This window comes from Triturus cristatus, chromosome 5_1 (assembly GCF_964204655.1).
Source record: "Triturus cristatus chromosome 5_1, aTriCri1.1, whole genome shotgun sequence".
NCBI lineage: Eukaryota > Metazoa > Chordata > Amphibia > Caudata > Salamandridae > Triturus > Triturus cristatus.
Window position 1 is genome coordinate 39,864,090 of NC_140587.1, and position 24,062 is coordinate 39,888,151.

The 24,062-nt window shown below is 47.6% G+C and overlaps 1 protein-coding gene across 1 annotated transcript in view; it reads left to right on the forward strand.

Moving 5' to 3' along the window:
- The first annotated feature begins 6,739 nt into the window (after nt 1-6,739).
- The window catches only part of LOC146830105 (uncharacterized), a 131,033-nt gene continuing 113,710 nt past the window's right edge, over nt 6,740-24,062 (forward strand). The window contains exons 1-2 of the mRNA XM_085604317.1: nt 6,740-6,785; nt 6,918-6,979. The gene's annotated coding sequence lies outside the window, so the exon portion shown is untranslated. The remainder of the gene's footprint in view (nt 6,786-6,917; nt 6,980-24,062) is intronic.

The following is a 24,062-nucleotide window of genomic DNA, read 5'->3' on the forward strand; positions in this document are numbered from 1 at the left end:
CAACCTTGGGGTGGCCCTCACGGAAGGAGCTGTCCATAGCCAAAGCTTCTTCTCTGCCGGTCATCTTCTGGTCGAGTGTTGGACCAATTATTCCGGAGTCCTGCTTGCCCAACGTGTGACAGCGGGTGTCATAATTCTTTGGTCTTGTAGAACCTGACCGTTGTGAGCCTGGTAGCTGGTCCTGGCTCAGTCCCAGTCCCATCACCTCTAGCCATTCCTCCGCATCATTGACGCTATCGAAAAAGTAAGTTTTCCGATCATACATAACTTTTAGTCGGTCCGGGAATAAGAGGGCATATTTTAGCTGGGCCGCTCGCAGCTTTTTCTTGACGACGTGGAAGCAGGTACGCTGGCGTTGCACCATTATGGTGTAATCGGGATAAAGGGAGATCCGCTGGTTTTCAAGTTGGATCTGAGACTTTTCTCTTGCATTTTGTAGCAGCATATCGAGGTCTCCATAGTTTAAGATTCTGACAAACAGAGGACGTGGGAGCGCCCCGCTGTCAGCGCTCCTGTGGGAATCCTGTGCGCCCTCTCCACACAGAAGTACGTGGATAGACCCTCCTGGGCTACGTAGTCTCTGAACCAGGTTTCCTTGAAGTCTGCAGGCTTGGGACCCTCACTGCGCTCCGGAAGACCTATCCCGCGGATGTTGTTCCGGCGGTTCCTGCCTTCTGCGTCTTCAACTCTGTCCAGGAGGCCATTAACTTGTTGTTGCAGTTGTTTTATTTGGGTAGTATGTTCCGACACCTTAGGTTCTATGTTAGTCAAGGCTTTCTCATGCTCCTGGACCGTGTCCGCAAGTTTCCCATGATCTGCTCGGAGGAGAGTGAGGCCACTCGTTATGGTTCCGATCTGTTGTTCAATCGCTCTATGGGAGTCTCTGACCTCCTTAAAGATCAGGTCAAGTTTGCCAGGTTGTCAGGGGGTGTCTCAGCGGACCCAGAGGAGGAGGCATCTGGGGACCCGCGCCTGGTGGTGTTTTCAAGCTCCCCAGAAGGTTCCCCCGCAGTGGAGTTACCGTCCATGGATTTTCCCTGGGTCGCCCCATTGCAGGTCCTCACGTCTGACCGGTCACGTTGGCACTGTTATGGGAAGGGGAAGCAGCCCAGCTCACCGCGGATCAAAAAGAGTAATTTGCAGGTAATGCCCTCCGTGGGTGCGTAGCCTGATCGCATAAGCAGAAACTGGTCGGGGACACAGATATCGCCTGGGGTGCTTTATGCTTGAGATGGCTCTTCCCTCCTGTCAGTCAGTATATTGTAAGACTTGGGGATATGTGGGATCCGCCATCGGACCACCGTCGGGCAACCCAGCCGCTCCGCAGTGTTTTCCTGCTCCCACCGAGTTCTGCCCCAGGTTAGTGGTATATGCACTGGGTGGTACTCACTGTGGTCCCCTTCTGTCGTCTTCGTCCTCGATCACTGCAATCCAGCGTCCTCTATTCACAGTAGGGTAGGCAGCCACGGAGGAGTGGGGTGCCCCTCGCCGTCAGTCTTGTAGTTCGTTCCCTCAGAAGGAGCAGCATTTGAGCTCCGCTTCAGCCTCTGCCGTCCTAGGGGCCAGCAGGTCCCTGCAGCCCTGTCCACAGCGGCCACCAGGCTCTGCGATGATATAGCGGTACTAGGATAACTCACAGGTGGGATCAATGCCGTCTGTATCAGCCTCGCCCGGCATAGACCACGAACAGCTTGAGGAGAAAGCACTATCCTTCAAAGTGCAGACCCAGATGTCGCCGCCATTCATGTAATCTGGTCCACCATCCAGTGCGGGTCACAGTAGTTCCTCAGGCGGGCTGGGGGGGGGGAGGAAGAAAGTGTAGGCTGGGGGCACAATAGCCTCCAAATAAACATAAAGGGCACTGTCCAGACTTTTCCCCAGCCCCGGTGCAGGGGAAGCCGCCCGAACAGTCTGTTGCAGCGTTAGCAAATCGGGAGAGGGCCCCCCCCCTAGGCAGAGTCCGGAGCCAGCTCAGGATTCCCGCTTTGTCGCTTCTAGCAGAGCTAAGAGGGAGGGGACTCCAACCCAAGCCGAGTCACTTCAGTTGCCCCTGTAGCGGTAATACACTATATTGAGACCCTCACTGCTCACTGTATTGCCCTATAATGCAGCTGCTTCCACGTCCCCTCAGTGGATGCCGTCATGTGGGAAGGGGGTGGGGGAAATGCGATGAGCCCCAACACCAGCCGATCTCAAACGCTGCTCGAACACTCACTGCCCTCCTGTGCTCTCATTCTGGGTGTGCCGGCATACGTGGCCCGCTGACGGGAAGCCCCCGGTCCGCTGCTCCGCAGAGTCCGCAGCGCTCCGCAGGTTACCGGGCACACTCCTGCACCGCCCACCGAAGGGCGGTGCAGGAGCACGCTGGGGCACGGGCAAGGAACTCTGTGTCCCAATCGCGGGTGCTCACCACCAGCAGGCCGCTCCACCCACGGCCTCAGACGGGCTCAACAGTGGCCGCAGTACTGCAGGTTTCCGGCCCAAACTCGGCTGTGCGGTACCTCAGGTCTTCATAGGTGTGACAGTAAGTGCAGCCCGCTACCTCGGTGTCATTTGAGGCGATAGAGCAGGACTACAACCTTCCCCCCCTCCCCCCCACCCCCGATGGGGCCCGTAGCTTCACCGGGACACGTCCGCCATCTTAGGCGGCTAACCACGCCCCCACCTGTATGTAACATGATGTGCTTTGCAGGAGACACATTAACTTTGATTCAAAACTCGGACTAGACCAAACTCAGATCTCTCCAGCAAATGTGTTAACCTCTAGAATTATCTTACCATTTTTTTTATTTCCAGAGATTTACGGGGCACACAAAGTTCTCTGGAGCAGGTGCCTTAACCGCATAACATATTTTAAAATGCAGACTTTGCCACCAATTAAACAGAACCGATTCTTTGCCATGGGTCTCCTTGTGTCAATTTGTTTGTGGTAGAGATTTAAAAATAAAAAAATGTGAAAATTTAGGCCCAGATTTTGTGTTGTGGTTATGTCACTTTTTTGGCACAACTCAATGCAAAATCTCATTTGCTGAATCAGGTATTTGCTCAAATTCACTCCTTCTATACCTGCTAAATATATGTGAGGTCGTAAGATCTGATGCCACTTCTTGTAATGTCACTTCCTGTGAGGTTATGGGTTGTAATGCTCCTTCCTGTGATGTCACTTCCTGTGATTCCTCTTACGATGTCACACATTGATATCACATGCCATGATGTCACTTGCATTCTGTCCAACTTGGTTAGTCCACCCATTTACTTTTTTTAGGACTTGTGCTCTGATCAAAATAAAGACAACATTCTTCCCACCGCATACTCTGTGCGGTGTAGCGTGCTCACATAGAGGTAGTAAGCGCTGTATAAATGCTGCAGTAAAATAGAATACATTGCTCTAGGGTGTTAAACCCATTCAAAATGTTAACAAAACTAAGTTCTTTGACAAAATTATACATGCCATTACACCCGATTCAGGCAGGAGACTCAGTTTTGAAGCCAAAAAGGACTTTATTTTTGCTGTCTGTCGCCTGAAATTGCCACTATTTCAATAGAAGTCAAAGGGGGGTAGGAAGGGGGGGCTAACATCCCGGCAGTTTTGCAGTTTTTATTTAAATCTCTAACATTCCTCTTATAAAATGTTGCCATGTATGTAAAATGCAATCTTGTACTAAAGTTGGCATTGTTGTGCCCCACTGAGGTGAAAATATTAAAATAGTGATGTATTTGAAGTTTAAATTGGGTATATTGAAAAGATTTATTTCAGCCTGCGCAGGTCCTTGGAGCTCCCTGATACATCTGTTCCTGTCTCCATAAAACTGTCTCTGCCCATTGTCCATGTGCAGTGAGGGGTGCAACAAGCACCTAGCAGCTGCCCCGGGGGCAAGGGACATTGGGGACCCTGGGAGAACGAGGCAGGGGCACAAGGGAGGCGGTGCTGCTGGATATGGAAGGTGAGCACTGAGCAGGCAACAGAGATACAGATGCAGCGCTGTGTTTTTTTTAACTGCAGGGTTCAGCATCTTTCACTGAAAGGGAGACCTGTCCTGTTCCAAGAAGGTGCCGGGAGAACCTTTTAATAGCAGCATCTGACTCCTGGAGACCTGTGGGGCGGCCATCTTTAAACGGGATAATGCGAGGAGAATCTGTTTCTCGTTCATTACAGTTTCTATCTCTATTGCTTTCTAGTTTCGGCTCGTAAAGCTGAGCAGGAGCAGGAAGTTCAGACAAAGAACGCACCGGTCTTGAGTCAGATCTGTAAGTTTCTGCTGAAACTCTTTAGGTTAGTCTTCCACTGCTGATCTTGTAGCTCCTCTGTGCTCTGCTGCTGATTCTCCGGTCAGTGCTTTGTTGCTGATCCTGTGGCTCCTCTGTGCTCTGTGTTGATCCTGTAGCCCCTCCGGTCAGTGCTCTGCTGCTGATCCTGTAGCTCCTCAGTGCTCTGTTCCTGATCCTGTAGCTCCTCTGTGCTATGCTTCTGATCCTCTAGCTCCTCCGTGCCCTGCTGCTGATCCTGTAGCCCCTCTGGTCAGTGCTCTGCTGCTGATCCTGTAGTCCCTAGGGTCAGTGCTCTGCTGCTGATCCTGTAGCTCCTCTGGTCGGGGCTCTGCTGCTGATCCTGTAGTAGCATGCGTCCCAGTGATCCCACAGGCAGACTCACCTGCTTTATTTACCAGGCTTCTGCATAGCTGCCAAGTTTTCATTTTATTTATTTATTTTGAAAGTTTTATATAGTGCGAACATGACCACCGAGGGTATCGGAGCGCTTTACAGACTATGCATTAGTAAGGGTATAAGCAAACAAAACAGAATAAACAAAGCGACAAAGTCAACATCTAAGATTGACCAATATTCTTGAGAGGTAAACTCAAACACAACAGAATCAGCACAGCGACAAAATCACATCTTTAGAATTGTCCGACAAACTCGAGAGCTAGGTGGCTGGGTCACAGTCAAGGCTATGGACCCAGAATGAGGTGAAGGGGCCAGGCTAAGATAGAAATGTCTTCATCAAGAGCCCTTTGGCGTCTTTTTATAAGAAGACGGTGGAAGGGTTCACCCTGACTTCAGGGGGAAGGGCATTCCAGATCCATGGATTCATACCAGAGAAGGCTCTGTTATGTCTTTTTTTTCTTGATTTTTGTTGTTGGTTTTATCAAAAGTGTACTGGCGCTTCTGGAGGCTCTAGAACCACAGGAGAGCTCCAGTTTCTGTGCGAGGTACAGCGGGGTCTTGAAGTGGATGGCATTGTGAGCCATGCATGCAATTTTTAACTGTATAAAAGCTTTATATGGAAGCCAATCAGGTCCCGCAAGTCCGGAGAGATGTGGTGGTATTTGTGCCAGTTGAAGAGCCTAGCAGCGGAATTGAGGGTAGCCCTGAGAGGAGCCGTCCTCACTCTAGGCAGTCCGCAAACTGTTGCGCCACAATAGTCCAGCTTTGAGATCACTAATACTTGTACTGCCACCTTTAGGACATGAGCAGGGAAAAAGGGTTTGAGTTTCCTAAGTAAGCTGAGTTGGAAGTTTGCTTCTTTTGTGAGGGAACTGATGTGCTTCTGCATGTTCAGGGTTTTGTCTAGAATGACGCCTAGATAGGATGCAGAGTCCACGAGGTACGGTCTACAATTGAGAGCAGTCAGCTGATTTCAACCATTGTTCCATGACGAGGGATTGGTTGTGGGCTGAGATTAGTAAGAATTCAGTTTTAAGAGCATTCAGCTTCGAGTTTCCATCAGGACAGAGTTGAGGGACTGAATGTCTTCTGGGGAAGCTATCTTCAGGTATAGTTGGGTATCGTCCGCATACATATGATAATAAATGCTGGATGATTTTAGAATTTCTGTCAGAGGCTCCATGAACATGTTAAAGAGGGTGGGGGACAGTGCTGAACCTTGGGGGACCCCCAAGGTGACCGGTTTAGGATGGGACACAGATTGATTCACCTTGAAGTTTTGGGATCTGTTCTGTACGAATGGAGAGAACCAAGTTAATACAGGCCTAGACAGCCCCATCCTGTGTTCCAGGAGGTTAATTAGGTGATCATCTTTGACAGTATCAAATGCTAACGAAAGGTCCAGGAGGATCAATAGGCATGACTCATTGTGATACAATATTCTCAGCGCATCATCCACGATGTGCGTTAGCGCCGACTCTGTACTATGGGCTGGGGTGTAAACCAGATTGGTAGTGGTCCAGGAGTTGGAAATGGTTGATATGATGACACAGTTGGGCGAGCACACATTTCTCCAGGAGTTTTGCCAAGGTGGGGATGTTAGTTATTGTCATGAGTCTTACTTGAAGTTTCCCAGGTACTTCACAGGAGCAGAATGATGAAAGTTCCCAATGCCGCTCCGTGTCTTCCTCCACGCTCCCAAAGAATTAGTCTGGAAGTATGAAGGAATTCCCCGGGGGGAAAGGGGTATGGGACAGAGAAGAGACTGGTAGGTCTTCTTAGTCTGATATCTTATACATCTACATCTAACTTGCTTCTGGCACTGTATAACACTGTAACACACAAGCAATAGATTACTAGAGTCTAACTAGGTTTTTATCAAACAACAACGTTTAAATGAATACTCTTTCTGAAACCCCTATGCAACCTACCCAAAAGAGACCGAGCTATTGCAATATCCTGTAAAGAAAACATTGACAATTATTTCCTTCTTGTCTAATTATTCTTTCTCAACTTATTTACTTATTTCTCTTATTGATCTATTAACCTTTCTTTCTTTTTCTTTTAATTTTGCAGGTATTTATGGAGGCGAAGAACACCAGCAGGAACAGATAATTCAGGTAAGATTAGGTTTTCATTGATTCACTTAGTAATTTCTATGTGACTGCTTAATATATTTACAGAATTGTGACTGCTACGAGTAACATTTTACACTATGAACTGTACACATTCTTTTCTTTTTCTATTCCCAGGAGGGTACTTGCGTGACTGGACACTTCTCGTCAGAGACGAATTGCTGATAACCTTGTGACCGGTAAGCTCTTTCTTCTTACTCGTGAACTGGCTCTAGTTATACTTTCAAGGTTCTTTATCTTCTATAGACCGACGCGTAGATAAAACTAACTACCGCTGGTGGAAAAACGAGCGATGTTCGCCGGACTACTCTTTCTATGGCGTCAACAAATTTCAAACACCTCTGACAGCCATAACCGTCTCGGTGAAGTGCGTGGTACCAAGAGCCATCACAAACCTCAGCTGTGCTCGAAGCCTCGTGCAAATCACCCAAAGACTGCAGCGCTAACCTCACGCTAGACAGCCATCTTGGAGAACCGCCTTCCAACCAAAGCGGTCCAAGAAAGATCTCCAAACTTTCTAAATGCGCCGGGAGCACCACCATGACCTTTGAGCAAGGGAATAGCGATAAGTCCCACAGACTGGCACACCTGCACACCTAGGATCCTGACAGAACCCCTCCCCAAGCTTTGCTTTAAGGGGGTATTGATCGTGAAACGTCTTAATTAATCTCGAGGTATGAACGTTGGAGGATGGTTCTCACGATCTTTCCTCAGGACCATAACCCTTCCAGTCAACTAAATAGTACAGCCTCTTGTTCTTTCACTTAGAATCTAAAATTCTTTTTACCCAAAACTCCTCTCATAATCTGACCGAAGACCTTCTGACCTTCAGAAGACTCCTCAAGACCTGGCTCTTCGAACAGTAGCAGCTCCCCCCGCGCCTGGAGACCCTCGCGGGCATGTAGTGCCCTTTACAAATGCCATGGTTGGTTGATTGATTGATTGTTTGGATTGGTTTTGAAAGAGTTTGGGGCCTAAGATGAGGTGAGGATCCCTTCAGTAAGGACACGTGAAAGACTGGGTGTATTCGTAGGTGTGTAGCGAGTTTTAGCCTATAGGTCACTGGCTTGATTTTCTTTTCTACTTCAAAAGGACCTATAAAACGAGGTTGGAATTTACGGTTCCCTTTTAGTCTCAAATTCTTGGTGCTAAGCCAAACCTTGCTCCCAATTGAATAATTCTCTCCTTGGCTTCTCTTTTTGCCTGCGTAACTCTTGTACAACTCTTTTGATTTCTCTAACTTTTCCCTTGCTGCCTCATGGGTTTCTTTTAAAAGTTGGACAACATCTTTAGCTGCTGTGACTGGAACCTCACCAGTGTTAATCATCTGATTTGGGTGTCACCCATAATTTAGATAGAATAGAGAATGGCCTGTAGAGCTATTTTGGGAATTATTATGTGCGAATTCTGCTGCCCAGAGAAGGTCTGACCAAATCCCCATCCTGATCTAACAAAAACAATCTGAGGTGCTGTTCCAGCTCCTGATTTGCCTTCTTTGTCTGTCTATCTGTCTCTGGGTGATGGCTAGTGGAGAATATAGTTTCAATATGTAATCCTGTGGTGAAGGCCTTCCTAAAATGAGACAGGAATTGAGTATCACAATGAGAAATGAGGACTTTAGGAATTCCATGCAACCTCACCACATGCAAACCAAACTGTGTGGCCAATTCTTTAGCACTAGGGGTGTATTTTAGTGGAACAAAGTGGGCCATCTTGGTAAAAGCAGCCACAAAACCAGGATTGCGCTGTAGCCCCGACTGGAAGGTAGGCCTACAATTAGATCCATGGTCACCGTGTGCCACGGGTGAGGGGGTGTTGGCATTGGTTATAGTAGCCCCTGAGATGATTGTTGTGTTGGTTTTCCCTGAGCACAGATCCCAAAACCTAATACATATTGCTTGATGTCTTTTGTCATTTTTGGCCACCAGAATTGTCTTTTAATCAGTTCTTCAGTCTTATTTACTCCCTTATGACCTGCCATAGGATGATCATAACAATCATGCAACATTTCTTCTTGCAATTCCAAGGTAGGTATGAACAAGTCTCCACCATGATAGGGCAACCCATTTCGGATTTCTCGAGACGGATCTGCCAAAACCCATTGCTGAAGCTCTTCCGGAGTAAGAAACGTTCTTACTTTCTCATCCAGAGTGTCACTGGTAACTGCTGTGAGACGTTGGCCTGGTATATGCTGTCCACTAATTAAAGTGGGCACCTTGTACCAGTCCAAACAACCCTTATTGATGATTAGGTTAAAGACAACCTTTTATAGAAAGCCATTCTAGTGGTAGCTGTGGAGAGCAGCCTTCAGGCTAAGTCTCGAAGGAATGTAAAGCAGCTTGTTTTACCAGATCAGAACCTCCCGAATGACCAAATAAAAGGAGAACCACACAAGTGTTATATAAAATATATGTATTTATTACTAAACACTCTCTACTAACCTATTTATGAGATTAGAGCACAAGATACACAATACTGAATCAATAGAACAATAGTAAATAGCACAATACACAGCGGGCTCCAGGGGGAGACCGAACCATATACTAAAAAACTGGTATAAGAACAACAACTTCACTAGACACAGTGCCTAGAACACATAGAATTGCTGGGACCCGAAGGAACCACCCAAAGTAGTAACACAGCGGACCCACGGAGGACGGGTGCAGTATGTGAACACAGACGCGAGCTCCGTACAACTCTATGGGAAAGTCGCGGTTGGAAAATTGCAGTTTAGGGACACTTCGGAGATGACTTCAAGCAAACCCTTTGGAACATAGAAGGTTTTAAAGCCAGCACCCTTGAGAGTACTGAGGTACCCGTGTTACCTATCCCAGAGGAGCCGGGTGCATAGGGGTCAAGTGGTGTCGGAAACCCTCGTCCTTTTCAATGGCGTGATGCGAAGAAGTGCTGCTGCCGGGAAGATGAAAAGTGTCCGTGAAATCCAAGCCTGGATCCAAGGTGAGAAGAACCTGAAAGCAGAGGTGACAGAGTCTGGGTCACTTCAGGGTGACCAGGAGCTCATTAGACAAATGCCCACCGATGTCGGGTGCTTCAGGTGAGAAGATAGGATGCTTGACTCTGTAGCCACGGGGATCAGGAGATGTCTACGATGACCAAAGTCCGTAGGTGAGCTGCCCCGCGAAGGATGTTGAGTGCAGAGGGGTCAGTGTCCGGATTGAACAATAACAAGCCTTGGCAAATGCAACCCACGCCGGCAGAGGAAACAGATAATGGTGAGGACCAGCAAGGTCCAGGGGACTCTCCAAGCAAAGGAGAGTCAGGGCACGTCTGGAGCAAACAGGGAAGCCCATGGGAAATCAAAGTTACCTTCACAGGGACCCACAGGCCAACGGACCAGGGATCGCGAAGGGACCTCGAGCTGAATCATGAAATACCAGCCCACGGAACACTCGCCGTAAATCTTTGGTGGAAATACTGCTGAGGGTCAGGACTACACGTGGCCCAAAGCACAGCCTCAGGGATCACCAAAAAGCATATGCTGCTGCAAAAGTACACGGTGCACTGGGATTCGGGTTGCACGGTCGCCACAAGGGATACTGGTCTCAGAATTGCTGAGTGGTCAGATCAACCTCAGGGACACTCGGGAACCCACCTCCTGTGTTGCAGAAATGTTCGGAGTCCTCGGGAGATGCAAACCGGTCAGATGCTTTAAGGTGCCTGCTGCTGCAGGGGAGTAACTCCTTTACTCCAAGGGAGAATCTTCAGTCATCCAGCGAAGTGTAGATGGTCAAAGTACTTCGTTTATGCTTGCAGAGTTTAGTCCAGGTAAAATCTAAAGCCCTGTAGTCATGGTTTCTGCTTATACCCAAGGAAGGGGTTTTTCAAACTCTGGGGACCCACCTATGGTAGGGTCAGGACAGAGGGGTGGCTACATCCATGTCCTTTGTCCAGTTTCGTGCCAGGGCAGGAGCAAATGGCTTCTGCAACCGGTTTGAACTGTGCTATGCACAGGGACACCAAATGTGCCCCCAGTGCATACTTTTAAACACTCAGAGTGCACCCACCCAGCCCCAATACACTAAATCCTGTCTGGGAGGTGGTCACACCTCCCTGTGACAGGAAACCTTTTGTCAAGCCTTCCCCTGCATGAGGTCAGCTCAGCAGCAGGAGGGCAGCATCCATTTTGTGATGCCCAGGTCGAGAAAGCTGGTACCAGATGTACCGGTGTTTCACATAAGTCCCTCTAGAAGGGTGGGATCATACCTCCCCCGCCAGTTACTGCCGGGGAGGTATGATTCCAAGGTGTCTGACACCAAACACGACATGTTTCTAAGCAGCCATTCAAAGGTGGTATTTCCTGCGAGGTTATAATGCACTTAAATATATATGGTTGGCTGCATCACAACCAACCCCGGAAAATAGGTTCCGAAGGCTTCAGGGGGGCTCTGCTCATGCAGGGGTACCCTCTCCCATAAAGCCCAGCACCCTGCCTTCAGGCTTTGTAAGGCCTGCCATAGGGTGACGGATAGGTTTATATGTGCAGTGATTTAGAATAGATATAGTGAACCTATATCTAAGTAAGGGGTGCATGCACCACCTTACACAGGCTGAAGTAGCAGACCAGTGGTGTCAGTTTGAATGGTCTGTCAGGGGTGGCATAATACATGCTGCAGCCCCTGGGAGGCCTCTGGGGTGCCTTTGCCCTAGGTACATAGTATACCATATACTAGGAACTGATAAGGGTACACCAGCATCCAATCTGGAGTGTTCCTAAAGTACATGCAATCAATTTTAGGGAGAAAGCAGATAAACTGGGGTCCTGATTAGCAGGATCCCAGTCAGACTAGTCGAAAACCAGCAAAACACCCAGAAAAAAGTGGAGGTAACCATGCAGTTACATTCCACATTCCTACAACAGCTCCCACAATTTTCAATTCTGGGATAATCTTTTGGTCGTCTATAACCATCTCTTGTTCTTCCGTATCTAACCTGGATAAGGCATCCGCCTTGCCGTTCTGGCTTCCAGGGCGGTAGGTAATCACAAAGTTGTAGTCTGCAAAGTATAGAGACCATCTGAGTTGACGCGGCATCAGAGTTTTCGCCGATTTCAGGAATTGCAGATTCTTATGGTCCGTATATACTGTCACAGTATAGCATCTTTAATAGCTAAAAGCTCCATCTCAGTGATTGTATAGTTGATCTCAGCAGGGAGTCCAAACAACCCCTATTGATGATTAGGTTAAAGACAACCTTTATAGAAAGCTATCTTAGTGGTAGCTGTGGAGAGCAGCCTTCAGGCTAAGTCTCGAAGGAATGTAAAGCAGCTTGTTTTACCAGATCTGAACCTCCGGAATGGGTTACATTCTCAAACAGGTGCATTCTAGCAGCTACAGGCCTTTCTGAGCTCATACATTGCTCTGGCTCAGTACAGAAGGAGTTAACTAAGGTTCATGCCTCAAGCAGAATAGAAAAGTAGGCAACAGTGAAGACGGCAGAACCACAAGGCTAACAAAATGGATGCTGCAAACAAGATGGCTTCAGCTCATGCTAACAGCAATTATTTTCGATTTCCACAGACGGCCTTTTTAGCATTAGCTGAAGACATCTCTATGAATTAGAAGGAGCATGGAAGATATTGTGGACATCAATCATCATTAACTCACTAATTTCTTGGTCAGTTACAAGTCTGCCATTTACATGCTTGACATTTTGTTTAGCTGGTATACATGAGGTACAGGTAGAAGCACAAAGGGAATAGAGCATCGGGCCACATTGGATACATAGACAACAGATAAAAAGGATTGCAACAAATGTACATAGGACTGACAATAGTTTCCAGCCCCATACAGTAACCATAATCCATAGGCATCCAGTCAAAGTCCACATTCCTGAATCCTGATAGATTTCAGTGGCTATTTGATGCAGCTTAGAAATTGCCTCAAAAACTGAAGGAGAGTGGTCAGGGATATAGACACAGCACCTGCTTCCAATGATGCGGCTTGCTCCACCACGGTCGGCCAAGACCACATCCAATACCATCCTATTTTGGAGCGCCACAATTCTCGCTATTTGCAGTTCTTCCGTGATATTTCCAAGGGCCATGGCTGATTGGTTACAACCTCTACAACACGTGTCAAGCGCCTGATTTTTCTCCTGTTTAAGGCCACACCAACAAAGCCCAAATTAAAATCAACGTACTGCTGCAGTGCAGTATCGGTCTGATCCACCTCATCATGATTTATTGTCCTCTTAAATCGACTCTTAGTTTATAGTCTTTGTGGTAGGATACAGGTGCCAAAAACGCAGGTGGTAGCAAAAAGGACACAAAACAGCTACCTGACCACCCAATAGGTAGGTGGTAATAGCCTTTACTTCCACAAATGAAATAGGTGTTGTGAGGACAAAAAAATACTATTTGTTCATTCCAGTAATGTTCAGCACTGTAGTACAGTCACTTTTTCCCCACAAGGATACTGCCAATACTCCTCAGACAAAGGTCTGCTCAAGCTCTAGTAACAGATATAACAGGAGGTCAATTACCCTTGACAGTTCGATTGTTAGGGAAAACATGGTGCGTGGAGGAATTCCCTCGGCGATACTCCTCCATTTCCCATACAGTTCCTTTAGCTTGTGGATCTCCTTCCTCTTCAGGGTAACAGACTTTATTTAACTGAGCGTTAAGTCTTCCTACATCAAAGTTGGTAATATTACCAATATGAGAAGCCCACAATAGACCAAACCAGGCTCTGCAGGAGCCATTGTGTGAAAACGGCAAAGGAATGAAAGGCATTTCTCCTTTTTCTGATGAGCTGGCATCATTCCACACACCCAACAGTTGGTAATGCTCGTAGCATTATGGGTGTGATGCAACATTTGAATGAATGTATTGTTGAGGTAGGACATTCTGTGCTTCTGCTCATGATAGGGAAGAATAAAATATCGGTGCTCAATGGGGATAGGAGTAGTAGCAGTAGCAGTCAGTAGATTTCGAGCAGGAGCTACTCCCTCTACAACCCATGCTATTGTAGCAATCAGAACAATAATTAAAGTGAGTTCATAAATTAACATACTCTTTCGATCACAGATTCTTGTAGTAGTTGATTTCTTTTCGGCAGGCATGTTCATCTTGCCGTTGAACAGCGAAACAGATGGTGCGTTAAGGTCCTGGGCAGACGTTGGTTTCTTCGCTGAGATCGCGACGAGTAGCCACTAAAAGAGTAACCCCCTTTGTAACTCAGTCTTTCACTACCCAGGACAGTGGCTCAAACAGTCTTTTTCAACAACGAAGTATGTCTCTTCCGGGGTCGTGTGGTCCAGGAACGTGGCTTGCCCTTTCTCTGTGTCCAGGATGTCGCGATGATCTGTCAACACAGCTGGGCTCACGAGGGCATGCGGAACCTTTCGACAGTGGGTGGCATGCACCCAGTTTTTCCGGTCGGTCACTCGCACTGCAGTCCTGGTAGCCAAGAGCACCTGCTCAGGGCCTCGCCATCTGGGTGCTAGGGAGCTGGCTCTCTGGAAGGATTTCGTCAGCACCCAATCTCCAGGGCGCAAGCAGTGGTCCTCACCTTGCGATCTGTATGGAAGAGTCTCCCGAACCAGCTGCTTTTTTCTCCTCTCGCAAACGGAACATCTCAGAGCGCAATTTAACCACTCACCTAATTAGATCAGGCACTTGTGAAGGAAGAAAGGTGCCATCACTTAATTGTTTATAATTAGAATTTATATCAGAGGGCTCTAAATCATCAGAATGTTTTCTAAAACGGAGTATTACTTCCCAAGTCAACGTCTCTACAAAATATAACTGCTCTAAATCTATCCACTGTTGAACCATTGCTATGAGTTCTGGGGGCGGAGGTACTCCCACGAGCTGCTTTACAAGCAGCAGATCTAAGATTGGCCTTGCATTCAGTAGTCAAAGTAGAGCGAGTCGTCCGCCCGTCCTGCTTATCTTCATCTTTTTCTTCTGAAGACAAATGCTCTTCATCAGAACCTTTGTTCTCAGGGGCACTAGTGAATTTATACGGAGGTGGAGGTCGATCTAACAAAATAGAATCATCTTGAGGTCTATTAATTATGGGATAAATTGGGCGCCTAATAGGGTATTGGCCAGTTACCTCTAAACGACGCTCCCTATCTTCTTTTTCTTTTATTTCCTTCATCTCCTTATTTTTCAATTCCAATGCTTTTTTATATATTATTTTTCGCAGTTTTTTTTCTGCTATAGCTTCTTCTTTCCTCACTCTCTCATGCACTTCTTTCTCCCACATTCGTACACCGACTCTTTCGTTTAAACAGACTCTGCTCAATATACTGATTTTTTTATTTTTTTTATTTTTTTTATTTTTTTTTTTAAATCAAATGACCCATTTACTGGCCATCCTAGATCAGGATCCTTTTTCGTATATTTGTTCCACAGTGTACTATGCATTATGGAAGAAATACTGTGTTCGAGGCATATGAGCTGCAGATTACACACTGTGCATAGATCGCCATCTGGTGTTGGGCCCGGATGTTTGCACTGTTTTTGTCTTGGAAAGTCTTTGTAAGTCACGAGGTATTGACTCCTCCTTTGGATCATAGTGCACATGGGCTTCGGCTCCATCCTCAGATTGTTTTTTTCCGCCATCGGGCTCGGATGTGTTCTTTGTGCTCCAGTTCGGAACCGTTCCAGTTACCTGTTCGGCACGCAATCCTTCCCCTTTTGACGGTATTGTCTCGATCGCGTTCTCCACACTCGACGCGTTTCTCAACAATCAAAGTTTTCGATACCGGTCGTCGACGAAGACCTTCGGGCCTACCTGGGCCTCCTGTCCTGGCTGATGGAAAGGACGCCATTTAAAAAGTGTCCTCGATGTGGGTCGAAGTTTCCCCACACCGATCTACATGAGGTGTGCAACCTCTGCCTCTCTCCAGAACACGAGGCAAGGGACTGTCCAGCCTGTGCCTCCTTCCGATCGAAGAAGACGATTCGGGACCGACGAGCAAGGAGAACAATGGCTCACTCGTCGACTTCGTTTCCCGACGACATCTTCGAAGAAGGCGTCGATTTTCCGGAACAACAGAACACCGAAGAAGGCCTCGTCAGCGCCTCCGAAGCGGACGACTCCGACGTCGAAGACATCACTCCGGCACAGAGGGGCGTGAGTACAGACGTCGACCCCGACCCCAAACCCCCCTCCATGCCATTGAAAAAGGCTTCGGTCACACCTTCGGGCTAAGGTATGCACCGAGAGACTGCTTCCCATACCTTGCTCCCGTGCCCGGCTTAAAAGCCCACCAAGCCTTCAGGCGGCTCGGGCTCGAGCCAGCCTACCCTCGGTGCCGAAAAACTCTCATCGACACCGGCACCAAAAAATAAAACGGCCCTTTCCTCGTCCGCGCCGTGCTCGACACCAAAGCACTCGGCGCCGAAGACTGGCACCTGCTCATCGGCACCGATAACCTCCTCGGAGCCGAGCAAGAAACCGAAGAGCCTCGAAGCCGAAACCCACCGAGGAACCGAGGAAGCCAAAAGGCACTTCTAAACCCCACGGTTCCAAACGAAGAACCAGTGCCGAATCGACGCCTAAAAAACCCACGGCCCGACACCATCGGCACTGAAGGATCTGCCCCCTGCAGATGAACTGTTTTGACCCGATCCTTACCAAAAACCCTCGTAAAGGATCCAAAGACTGGGCATTTGACGCTTAGCACCAGAAAAAGACCACTGGGCAAGCCTGCACCAGCTCCACCACCAAAAAGGAGAGATTTTGCCACCTCCCCTTTGAGGATTCCTTCACCTCCTCCTCCTCCTCCTCCTCTCCCACCCCATCATTCTCCCACACCATCTCCAGATGAGGACGATGATGACATTTGCTACGACACAGGGGACGGAGCGGATGACCAACCAACAGGGGACCCTACTCCTACGGGCTCCCCAGACCCATGGGACGACTACAACATCCCAGACGTCCCTAACGTCCCGCAGGACGATCTTTACCCTTCCAGACCCTCCCCCCCCCCCCCCCCTCCAGAGGACACAATGGGCTTTAACCAGCTACTCCATAGTGCTGCCCACTACCACGGGGTTGTTCTCCACACAGACCCCGTGGGGGAGGATTTCCTCTTAGACACATTTGACACTGCACAGAGGTCCACCTCAATTCTGCCCATGCTTGAGGGGGTTATTAAGCACGCACCAGATGTCTTTAAAGACCTGGTTAGGGCCAGGGTCATCAACCCTCGCATTGAGAAGAAATATAAGGCCGCCCCAACAGATCCAACCTACATTGGAGGTCCCTGGTAGTCTCCAATGCGAGGAAACGTGCCAATTCCCAGGCATCAGGTGAGGCTCCACCGCCAGATAAGGAGTCTAAACTCCTGGACGCCTCTGGCAAGCGGACGGCGTCCCAGGCAGCCAACATATGGGGCATTGCTAACACCCAAGCGCTCCTAGCCAGATATGACAGGGCACATTATGACGAGCTGGAGTCCATAATGCACCACCTCCCTGACCAATACAAAAATAGGGCCAACAAACTAATTCAGGAGGGTAAAACCATCACTAATACCTCCATCCGTTGTGCCCTCGATGCAGCTGACACAGCCACCAGGGCAATAAATACCAGCGTCCTTCTGCGTAGGCATGCCTGGCTACGCATTTCAGGGTTCAAACCTGAGGTTCAGAGTTCCATCCTCAACCACCCCTTTGATGAGAAACACCTGTTTGGCCCTAATGTCGGCGTAGCCCTCGAAAAAATGAAAAAGGACACAGACACGGAAAAATCTATGGGAGCCTTGCAGTTGCAAGCTCCCAGGCGCTCCTTTCGCCGTTCCTCCTTTAGACGCACCACCAGAGGCTACTCCTCCGACAGTGCCTCCACTTCCTACAAGGCCCCTACCCAATCCACCTTCACTAGGGGTTACCCAAGAGGCGGTTACAGGGGTAACAACAACAAAGGCAGAGGCAAAACTAACACCTCCTGCTCTACCTCCACCCCTACCCAATGAGTTCCCTCCACTCCCCCCAGACGATTCCACTCCTGTCAGGGGCAGACTCCACAATTTCCTTCCTGTCTGGGCTACCATCACCTCAGACAGATGGGTGCAACAGATAATTCAATCAGGCTACGGTCTAGAACTAACATCTACCCCCCCCCCCCCCCAACCATTCCACCCAAACAGCGCCCATAGTCACAGGACATTTGTCACTTTTAAAGCAGGAGGTAATCTCCCTCCTACAAAAAAGTGCAATAGAACCAGTTCTACCCACCAACAAAACAAGGGAGTTTACTCCCTATATTTTCTCATACCAAAAGAGGACGGCTCTCTAAGACCCATTCTCGACCTCAGACCCCTAAACCAATACATACACTCAGACCACTTTCACATGGTCACACTCCAGCAGGTAATTCCTCTGCTCTCCCACAACGACTTCCTTGCCACCCTAGACCTCAAGGACGCCTATTTCCACACTCCCGTTCACAACGCTCACAGGAAGTTTCTCAGATTCGTAGTGGACATTGAGCACTACCAATTCAAAGTACTCCCATTCGGAGTCACCACAGCACCACAGGTGTTTACCAAGTGCCTAGCGGTAGTGGCAGCACACCTGAGAAGACAACACATCCACGTCTTCCCGTACCTAGACGACTGGCTCATAAAAGCCAGCTCATACAACCAGTGTGTACAACACACTCACGCCACTATCCAACTACTTCACGACCTGGGCTTCACAGTAAACCACGGCAAGTCCCATCTGCATCCGTCCCACGTACAACAATACCTCGGTGCCACCATAGACACCTCAAGAGCACTAGCCTACCCCAGTCCTGCCAGGATAGCAAGCATACAGGCTCATCGCACCAAATTTCAACCACAACACTCTCTTCCAGCCCAAGTGTTCATGCAACTTATAGGGATGATGGCCTTTTGCATATTCATAGTATCTCATGCAAGACTCCAGATGCGTCCTCTCCAAGAGTGCTTAGCACGCCAATGGAACCAGGCTCAGGGTCAACTATCAGATCTGGTGTTGGTAGACGGTCGTGCCCATCGCTCTCTGCAGTGGTGGACCACCAAAAACCTTTCCAAAGGGCTACCGTTCCTAGAGCCGATTCCTTAGATAGTTCTAACTGCGGACGCATCGCTCTCTGGCTGGGGAGCTCACCTGCTACATCACACCATGCAGGGCAGGTGGACACTTCAACAAAAGTTACTCCACATCAACCATCTAGAGTTACTGGCCATATTCCTAGCCCTAAAAGCCTTTCAAAGACACGTCTCAGGCAAGGCTGTCTTAGTCTGCACGGACAACATGACAGCCATGTACCACATCCAGAAACAGGGTGGCACACACTCCCTGCAGCTCTCTCAGCTAGCACAGAGCATATGGAGGTGGGCCATCCCTCAAAACATTTTTCTCCTAGCCCAACATGTCCCAGGAGTCCAAAACACCATTGCAGATCTGTTGAGCCGTCAAACACAACAGATCCACAAGTGGGAACTAAATCTACAAGTTCTTCAACCATTCTTTCAAATGTGGGGGCAACCACAGATGGACCTCTTCGCCACCCACGAAAATGCCAAATGCCCAAACTTCGCCGCCAGATATCCACATCCATTGTCCACAGGCAATGCGATCTGGATGAACTGGTCAGGCAGATTTACGTACGCCTTTCCGCCTCTCCCACTCATTCCATTAGTGGTGCGCAAACTACAGCAACATTCCCTAACTCTCATCCTAGTTGCTCCGACTTGGGCCAGACAACCGTGGTACACCACATTGCTGGAACTCTCTGTAGTTCCGCACCAAAAGTTACACCTCTCTCCACGCCTCTTAACCCAGAACCATGGAGAGATCAGACACCCCGACCCAGCTCAGCTCAACCTTGAGATCTGGCTCCTGAAATCCTAGAATTTGGTTACCTTAATCTTCCCCCTGACTGTATGAACGTCATTAAAGAAGCTAGACGACCTACCACTAGAGCTTGCTACGCAGCCAAGTGGAAACGTTTTGTGACCTATTGTCACAACAATAACATCAATCCCTTAGATGTGTCTATCCAACACATCATAGGCTACTTACTACATCTACAAAGATGCAACCTAGCCTACACGTCTATTAGACTACACCTTGCTGCCATAGCAGCATATCTACAAAATAGACAGCATCTATCACTCTTCAGAGTACCTGCCATAAAAGCCTCCATGGAAGGCCTTAAGAGAATAATTCCCCCCAGAGTGCCACCCTCACCTGTGTGGAATCTAAACATCGTTCTCACCAGATTAATGGGGCCTCCATTTGAACCTCTACATAAATGTGAGTTTCAATTTTTAACATGGAAAACTGCTTTCCTTGTAGCCATTACTTTGCTCAGAAGGGTCAGTGATATACAAGCACTCACCATTCAAGAACCCTTTCTGCAAATGCATCATAATAAGGTTGTTCTCCGCACTAATCCGAAATTCCTTCCTAAAGTCATTTCTCCCTTTCACCTCAATCAATCTGTGGAACTGCCCGTATTCTTTTCTCAGCCACAAACCATTGCAGAAAGAGCTCTACACACCCTAGATGTCAAAAGAGCTTTACTCTACTACATCGAGAGAACACAACCTTTTCGTAAGACCAAACAACTATTTGTGTCTTTCTCACCACCTCACAAAGGCAACCACATCTCCAAATCTGGGATAGCTAGGTGGATTGTTAAATGCATACAGATTTGCTACCACAAAGCAAAACGAACGCTATCTGTTCCCCCTAAAGCCCATTCTACACATAAGATAGTGGCTTCCATGCCATTTTTAGGGAACACCCCCTTAGATAATATCTGCAGAGCAGCTACATGGTCTACACCGCACACTTTCACTAAACACTATTGTGTAGATGTGCAAACTAAGCAACAAGCTAGTGTGGGCCCGGCTGTCCTTAAAACATTGTTTCAAACAACTGCAACAGATACTGGTGGTTGCCGCTAGGAGCGAGTACTGCTATATAATCTATGCACAGTGTGTAATCTGCAGCTCATATGCCTCAAATGGAATATGCTACTTACCAGTATGCATCTGTTCTTGGCATGTAGAGCTGCAGATCTACACACACCCACCCGCCTCCCCGGCTACCTTTATCTGTTCCAGTTTTATCTTATTTAGATACAGCACACATGGGCATCTTTCCTGTTTCTTACAAAGCTCCATCATTTCCCTGCTGGCGAAACACAATCTGAGGATGGAGCCGAAGCCCATGTGCACTATGATCCAAAGGAAGAGTCACATACCTCGTGACTTCCAAAGACTTTCCAAGACAAAAACAGTGCAAACATCCGGGCCCAACACCAGATGGCGATCTATGCACAGTGTGTAGATCTGCAGCTCTACATGCCAAGAACAGATGCATACTGGTAAGTAGCATATTCCATTTAATATACATGTACCTATTAGGTGGCCCCTCTAGGGGAGACGGATGACTACTTTCTAAATCCATTTTGGTACCACCAAGACAGCAACACAACCTACGAACTGTGCCAGGAGCAGGCATGGTACCAAATGTGTAAAATATTACTTATCCCAGATATATCAAAGTAGAAAAAAATCTCCACATTACCTGCCTTTATTCATTGCAATAAACAAACACAACCAAAGTCTTGGCCAAGCAAATCCAAAATCAAGAGTGTCGCTTCAGCGACCTTACCAAACAAAAGTATCCAACCTCCAACTGCCAATCTCTTGGTTGACCTAATGGTCACTTCAAAACTTGCGCCAAAGGAAATCTCAGTAGGGAAAACTGGAAAAGCACATTGGTCTGCAAAGACAAAAGGTCTCCTCGTGCAGGACGTCTCCTCAGTAAGATTCCATTCCTCCGTCAAGACCACTCCTTCGGACAGCCGCATCTCCGATGAGCCCCACTAGTCGGACGCCAAACTGTGGAAATGTGCCTTTTCAGGGGCACACCGGTGCAGGGTTCACCCTTAAGTTTGTCCACGGGTCCTTAGACCAACAAAGAAGAGATTGGCACTGAAGCTGGACTTAACAAGTTCATTAATCACTCATGAGTGGGACTACATCAATACAACACCCTCAGGCGCTGTAGGAGGTAATACATGCAATACAAAAACCATGGGCCTTTTATACACAGTTTGTTGCAGCGTAAGCATGTAGTGACAAATAGAAGGTACAGGCCTACACAGGAATAGCTTTCGACTAACATGGGCAGCAAAGTGGGAAGGGAAACAGAACTGCTTACATCAGTAGGATATGATAGACAGTTACATTCTCAAACAGGTGTATTCTAGCAGCTACAGGCCTTACTGAGCTCATACATTGCTATGGCTCGTACAGGAGGAGTTAACTGAGGTTGATGACTCCAGCAGAATACAAAACCAGGCAACAGTGAAGACAGCAGAATCACAAGGCTAACAAAATGGATGCTGCAAACAAGATGGCTTCAGCTCATGCTAACAGCAATTATTTTCGATTTCCACAGTAGCAGGACTCCTTGCAGTATTCTGAGTTCATCCCAATTGATCTTTTCTTCCAAACAATTTGAGGGTTGTGTTCCATTAACCATGGGCCATCGTGGGAAAAGAAGAATGTTGCAATGGACAGTTGCAGGTTGAAATAGAAAGCCACCACTATGGGGGTAAAGAGGGTGGCAGAAGTGCTGCCTACAGATGGGAAGCGAGGACAGCTGGCATCCTGCTCAAACGGAAAAGGAGTAGCAGTCTCAGGGTCATAGGTGCCTAAGGAAAAACCACAGGTGTGTGAAAGGCAGTAACCCGATTGCAATTGTAGGAAAATTGTGAGCCTAACAACCTACTACAAGGGTGCGGGAATGGTGGAACTGGAGGTTGACAGCAATGATTCAGGTGTGATGGATTTGCAACTAAACAAATCTGCAAAATTGTCAACGCAGAAGGCAGACTGTAGAGTTGATTCTAGATTCCATTCCATGTCATTGTGTCCTATGATGCAATGGAACTTGGAATCAAGAATTTGTAGGGAGAGGAAGCAAGATGGTTGCAGGAGATGAACGATTACATTGTTTGTGGGGTTGAATAAATAAGAGTCTGCAACTTACTTCTGTCTGTGACTCTTTGATTCCACAAAGTGATGACGAATGCCTCAATCCCACAGGAATCCACGGGTTAATCGATAGAAGCATGTTAGGAAGAAGGAAGACCCAATATTGGTGTACATGTAATTAGGAACTCTGCAGCTTTCTTCAAGGCGGAACGAGTGGATGTGGCCATTCCTAAGAATATAGTACCTCATTTATAGTTTCAAGGAGTTCCAAGTGAGGAGTTTTGGGCGGCGTTCCACGGCAGCTGTTAACAGGGCCTGCATATCAGTGACATGTGGCTGACGCACACGCCACTGCGCGCCATTGCGACAGTCACTTGGATGCGTGTGTCAGTTACGTGTGGGCTAAGAGTACCACCGGTAATGAACATCAAGAACGCTGACTGTGCAGAGTGGGGAACAAAGCGGTGCATGCAAGGGTCACTTTGCATACAACACATGGCACCATTCTGGTTGCAGTGATGGCCTAATGTTGGGCAAATAACACTGTGGAATGTGACATGGGTCAACCTACTAGTATAGTGTGTGGTGGATTCTCTTTCATCAGACTGGTTACACCAAAGGACAAGTGTCAAGTGCATCTTTGTATGAGGTAGCCCAGGGGAGTCAGTCTTTGGACTGAAGGTACTACAATTTTGGAATGAATTTCTTGGAATAATAGTCAACCGATGAGAAGTTTATTGATTGGAAGTTGTTATCCCTGGTGATTGTATTGGAGGCTGATTTTGGGTTGGTGGAGGTTATTAACAGTTATAATGTGTGCATCACAGGGTTACATATTGATGCCACCTTTTCTACTCTTGCCAGTACCAGTGGGACCTGCTATGAAGTGGCATGAGTGAAAGGAGTACTTTGTTAACTATATGGAAGCAATACAAAATTATACTTTCACTTCAAACAAAATAAAATGCCTTTTATTGCATTCATTGGGACTCAAAGGGGTCAGGCATGTGAAGGAAAGAAAGAAATTTGGAGAAATCTCGCTACTGCAGACATCAGTAGAGAGCGTTGCAGAACTGTGCGTGGCTAAAGAACAGTTCAGGCCAAAGCTTCACAACGATACAAAATAGGTGAGAGTTCACTAGAAGTTATAAAGCAGGGTCAGCTAGTTTCAATTAAATGGAAACACATGTTTTACAAACCTTGAAGAGTTTATGATCACAGCACACAAGCATGTATTGTATTCTCCCAGTTAATGAAAACATGACTTGGAGAATATGGGTGAGAGGTAACGTTAGTCAG